The sequence below is a fragment of the Rhinoderma darwinii genome, chromosome 5 (assembly GCF_050947455.1).
Source record: "Rhinoderma darwinii isolate aRhiDar2 chromosome 5, aRhiDar2.hap1, whole genome shotgun sequence".
Lineage (NCBI taxonomy): Eukaryota > Metazoa > Chordata > Amphibia > Anura > Rhinodermatidae > Rhinoderma > Rhinoderma darwinii.
This window is the reverse complement of record NC_134691.1, coordinates 120,492,446-120,498,881: the sequence shown is the minus strand read 5'-3', so window position 1 is coordinate 120,498,881 and position 6,436 is coordinate 120,492,446. Positions and strand designations below refer to the sequence as shown.

General features: G+C 43.1%; 1 long non-coding RNA gene across 1 annotated transcript; it reads left to right on the top strand.

Moving 5' to 3' along the window:
- The first annotated feature begins 319 nt into the window (after positions 1-319).
- LOC142652703 (uncharacterized) lies at positions 320-2,937 on the top strand. Its single transcript, XR_012847892.1, has 2 exons — positions 320-503; positions 2,846-2,937. It is a non-coding gene; the product is annotated as an uncharacterized LOC142652703 (long non-coding RNA).
- The last annotated feature ends 3,499 nt before the right edge of the window (positions 2,938-6,436 follow it).

The window sequence follows — 6,436 nt, the reverse complement described above, 5'->3', positions numbered from 1 at the left end:
GCTGGCAGTCAGCCTGTATAATAGCCCTCACTGTTAGAGATGAGCGAACCGGGACAACCGAACCCGGTTTCGGTCCGAACTTCCGGTAAAGTTCGGTTCGCAGCGAATCCGAACTTCACCGGGTTCGGCCGAACCCGTTTTGACCGAACCCGGTCAAAAACATTATACAAATCGGCAGCCACTTATCTCTATCAATCACTGATAGAGAAAAGAGGCTGCTGATTAAAAATAAAATAAAAAGCATTTCATACGTACCCGGTCGTTGTCTTGTTAACGAGTCCCTCTTCTTCCTCCAGTCCGACCTTTTCTGACGCGGCAGCCTGTGATTGGCTGCAGAGGCCTCTGCAGCCTGTGATTGGCTGCAGAGGCCGCGGCAGCCTGTGATTGGCTGCAGCGCTCACAAGGCTGCATCGTCATCAAGGAATGTCGGGCCGGATGTCGAGAGGGACGCGTCACCAAGGCAACGGCCAGGAGACCGGACTGGAGGAAGCAGAAAGTTCTCGGTAAGTATGAACGTCTTTTTTTTTACAGGTACTGTGATCGGTAGTCACTGTCCAGGGTACTGAAACAGTTACTGCCGATCAGTTAACTCTTTCAGCACCCTGAACAGTGACTATTTAGTGTATGTGCACACACACTAATTACGTCCGTAAATGACGGACGTATTTCGGCCGCAAGTACCGGACCGAACACAGTGCAGGGAGCCGGGCTCCTAGCATCATACTTATGTACGATGCTAGGAGTCCCTGCCTCTCTGCAGGACAACTGTCCCGTACTGTAATCATGTTTTCAGTACGGGACAGTAGTTCCACGGAGAGGCAGGGACTCCTAGCATCGTACATAAATATGATGCTAGGAGCCCGGCTCCCTGCAGGGTGTTCGGTCCGGTACTTGCGGCCGAAATACGTCCGTCAATTACGGACGTAATTAGTGTGTGTGCACATACCCTTACTGACGTCACCTAGCAACGCTGCCGTAATGATGGGTGCACACATGTAGCCACCCGTCATTACGGGGCCTCATGCACACGAGTCGACCATAAAAACACCCGTTATCACGGGTCGTAATTACGACCCGAAATAGCGGGCCCATAGACTTCTGTTAGCCACGGGTACCTTCCCGTTTTCTCACGGGAAGGTGCCCGTGCCCTTAAAAAGATAGAACATGTTCTATTTTTTTATTTTACGGGCCGTGCTCGTAATTACGACTCGTAACTACGAGCACGGCCGGCCGGCCACGGGCAGCCGGCCGCTTTTGCGAACCGTGCTGTCATTATAATTATAGCAGCACGGCCCGTAAAATAGAAAAATAGAACATGTTCTATTTTTTTAACGGCACGGGCACCTTCCCGTGAGAATACGGAAAGGTACCCGTGGGTAACAGAAGTCTATGAGCCCGTTATTGCGGGTCGTAATTACGACCCGCAATAACGGGTGTTTTTACGGTCGTGTGCATGATGGGAGCACGGCTCGGAAAAACGAACGGCTGCCCGTGCTCATCTCCTGAAATACTCTGTGCTGCCTTAAACTCTGTGGACAGGTCAGGATCCTGTTTCTTTTAAATGCTGCTAGGGAACCCGCTCGATCCACTATATAAGGCTACGCTACAGTGCAGCATTTAAAAGAAACAGGATCCTGACCTGTCCACAGAGTTTAAGGCAGCACAGAGTATTTCAGGAGATGAGCGTGCAGATTCAGTGCTGTTGTGAACTCTGCTCTTACCATTACGTAGCTCTCAGTCTGTTATCTCTCCTCCACTCCTGTCCTCAAGAACACCTTCACATGATTGCCAAGTCACCACGTAATGGTAAGAGCAGAGTTCACAGCAGCACAGAGTATTTCAGGAGATGAGCGTGCGGATCTTGTGCGTGGTGGTGACTTGCCAATCATGTGAACGTGTTATAGAGGACAGGAGTGGAGGAGATGTAACAGACTGAGCTACGTAATGGTAAGAACAGAGTTCACAGCAGCACAGAGTATTTCAGGAGAGGAGCGTGCAGATTCAGTGCTGCTGTGAACTCTGCTCTTACCATTACGTAGCTCAGTCTGTTACCTCTCCTCCACTCCTGTCCTCAATAACACCTTCACATGATTGGCAAGTCACCACCCCGCACAAGATCCGCACGCTCATCTCCTGAAATACTCTGTGCTGCTGTGAACTCTGCTCTTACCATTACGTGGTGACTTGCCAATCATGTGAAGGTGTTCTGGAGGACAGGAGTGGAGGAGAGGTAACAGACTGAGAGCTACGTAATGGTAAGAGCAGAGTTCGCAGCAGCACTGAATCTGCACGCTCATCTCCTGAAATACTCTGTGCTGCCTTAAACTCTATGGACAGGTCAGGATCCTGTTTCTTTTAAATGCTGCACTGTAGCGCAGCCTTATATAGTGGATCGAGCGGGTTCCCCAGCAGCATTTAAAAGAAACCGTGTTTGTGTATGTGTGTTTGTGTATATATGTGTGTTTGGGTATGTGACTTTGTCTGTTTTTGTTTTTATATGTGTGTGTGTATATATGGGTGTGTTTGTGTATATGTGTTTTGTGTATATGTTTGTGTATATATGGGTGTATTTGTGTATATGTTTGTGTGTAGATGTTTGTGTGTGTTTTTGTATATGTGTATATGTGTGTATATGGGTGTGTGTTTGTGTGTGTGTTTGGATATGTGTGAGTTCGTGTATATGTGTTTGTCTGTTTATGTGTGTGTGTATATCTTGTTGTGTTTGTGTATATATGTGTGTCTGTGTATGGTTGTTTGTGTGTGTGTGCGTGTATATATGTGTGTGTAGGAGAGTAGAAGTATTGGTATTGTTCACATTGATAACTGTTTTTTTATGTTGTTGCAGATTTTGATGTACCGATTGGACTACATCTACGATTCGTTGGACTACTGCGTAGATCTGCGTTTTTTCAAATTTTAATAAAATGGTTAACGAGGGTTTTGTTGGGGATTTCTTATTTCAATAAAAAAGAATTGTCTTTGTGTTTTTTTTTCAAACTTTATTAGTGCCTAGATAATGGCAGTTGGCTGATTGACAGCGTCCATTATTAAGGCGGTACTTAGTGTTAGCCGGTGCAGAGGCTAGCACTAACCACCCATTATTACCCCGGTACCCACCACCACCAGGGGTGCCGGGAAGAGCTTGGTACGATCCAGTACCCGACCATCTGTTGTGATGGTCGGGTACTGGGGCGGCCGTAGGCTGGTATTATGAGGCTGGGAAGGGCCAAAATCAGTGGACCTTCCCACCCTTGTAATGCTAGGCTGCTGCTGCTGTGTTGTATCGGGCTGGTTATAAAAATGGGGGGGACCCCCACGTCGTTTTTTTTTTGGAATTTAACAAATTTAGCAATAGACGGGTCCCCCACATTTTTAATAACCAGCCATATACAAGGCCGCAGCAGTCTGGCATTACATGGGTGGGAAGGGCCACTGGTTTTGTCCATTCCCAGGCTAATAACACTGTTGTATGTGGCTGGTTATGATAAATTGGGTGGAACCCCATGTCTTTTTAAAAAAAAAAAATGTAAATAAATAAATAATTTAAAAAAATGACGTGGGGTCCCCCCCACTTTTATAACCAGCCAGATACAACACAGCAGCAGCAGCCTAGCATTACAAGGGTGGGAAGGTCCACTGTTTTTGGCCCTTCCCAGCCTCATAATACCAGCCTGCGGCCGCCCCAGAGCCCGACCATCACAACAGATGGTCGGGTACTGGATCGTACCTGGCTCTTCCCGGCACCCCTGGTGGTTTTGGGTACCGGGGTAATAATGGTGGTTAGTGTTAGCCTCTGCACCGGCTAACACTAAGCCTCGCATTAGTAATGGATGTTGTCACTCAGACAGCGGCCATTACTAAAGTGGTAATAATAAAATTTGAAAAGAAAAAGACAAAGATATAGATAAAATATTTTATTGAAATAAAGCACCCCCAACACAACCCTCATTAACCATTTTATTGTAGAAAAAAAACCGTCATCGAAGTAGTCCTCGAAACCGACGTAGTCCAAACACCAAACCTGTAAAAAAATAAAATAATGAAATAAAACATGTCGTAGGCTTAGATTCAGTTTAATGTGTGATACTGACTGTTATACCATGTATAGAAGCCTGCCGTGAAGTTGACTTAGATACAGGGCGCCAGCAGACAGTATCATACATGGCCATACATACATACATATATACAAATATACATACATATATACAAACATACATACATACATATATACAAGCATGCACATATATACATGCAAATATACATACATGCAAACATACACACATATATACATGCAAACTATCATACATACATGCATACACACACACACATGAAAACATACATACAAACAAACATGCAAAGATACATAATACATATATACAAGCATGCACAAATATACATGCAAACATAAATACATGCACATATATATATATAAACATACATGCAAACATACATGCAAAAATAAAAACATGCAAACATACATACATGCACATATATACATACATACATGACAACATACATACAAACATACATGACAACATACATACATGCAAACATACATACATGCAAACATACATACACACATGCAAACATATATACATGCAAATATACATACAAACATGCACATGTATACATACATGCCAACATACATGCAAACATACATGCACATATATACATACATACATGACAACATACATACATGCAAATATACATACATACATACACACATGCACATACATGCCAACATACATGCACATATATACATACATACATACATACATGACAACATACATACATACATACATATATATATATACACACATGCAAATATACATACAAACATGCATACATACATGCAAACATACATTCATGCAAACATACATGCAAACATACATACATACAAATATACATACACACATGCACATATATACATACATGACAACATACATACATACATACATGACAACATACATGCAAAAATACATACATGCAAACATACATACATACATACATGCAAATATACATACAAACATGCACATATATACATACATGCCAACATACATGCAAACATACATGCACAGATATACATACATACATACATGCCAACATACATACATGCCAAAAAATAATAATAATACGTTCATACTTACTTTCCTCCTGTCCGGCCTCCAGCGATGACGTTTCATTCATGTCGCCGCTGCAGCCTGTGATTGGCTGCAGAGGCGGTCACGTGGGATGAAGCGTCATCCTGACGTACGTGACCGCCACTACAGCCTGTGATTGGCTGCAGCGGCGAAAGGGATGAAACGTCATCGCTGGAGGCCGGACAGGAGGAAAGTAAGTACGAACGTATAATTTTTATTTTTTTATTACATTTAAATGGTATTTTCCGCGCGCCGAGCATGTACTGTGAAGGTTGCTGAAAGAGTTAGTGCAGCCCATTAACTCTATCAGCACCCTGGACAGTAGCATGCTCGGCGCACGTAAGTGACAGGTTCGGTCAGAACTAGTTCGGTCCGAACCGAACTTTTTTGTGAAATTCGGCGAACTAGCCGAACCGAACTTTTGATAAGTTCGCTCATCTCTACTCACTGTTTTGTGTTCAGAGGCATAAGCCAATGCTAACTGCAGACCCTAAACACTTCTCCTATCGACTCAGCATTGGCAAATTGGCTAGCAATGCCCCTAGAAGCACTAATTCTTTACTATAGATATCCCTAGAGCGGCTTACAGGTTGGCATATTCTTATTAATAACACGCCTGAGACTATAGCTATTTAAAAAATACAGCTAGAGGTGAAATTTAACCCCTTCATTTCTAACCGATGTCCTTCACTTTTTAGTGAATATATGCAATAATAGTGGACATTGAACCTAGATATCAGTATATCTGTGAAGTCTATACTGTAATATTGGCACCTATATTTAAAAAAATGATTAGTTATCACTTAAATGGACACTAACTTTCAAAAAATGGATGCTGATCTAATAGTATACCTGATATAAATTTACTTTGTAATGTATTTACTGTTAAAATGTAGTTGTTGTTTTTTTTTATCCATGCAAAATGCATCCCTGGATACAGAGCAGAGGAGAGGGTACTGCAGCAGGTGGTGGTGTGTCACTTCACTTCCTGCCTATAGAAGTCTATGGAAAAGGGAGGAGGGAGCAGAGAGAGAGAGTCAGACACAGACATGCTGCCGATACAAGTCTAAGGAAAGGGGGAGCCGGGGGAGGGAACAGGAGCAGAGGAAGTCAAACACAGACGCTGCCAATACAAGTCTGTGGAGAGGGGAGCAGGAGCAAAGTTAAAAAGATACAGACAGATGATGCAACAACTTTCCAGTAAGTTATATATTACTCCAGTGCTGGATTCTCAGCTACACTGCTTATTTCTGTTGTATAATCTCCTTCATGCTGCAGCAACTATTATTTATATC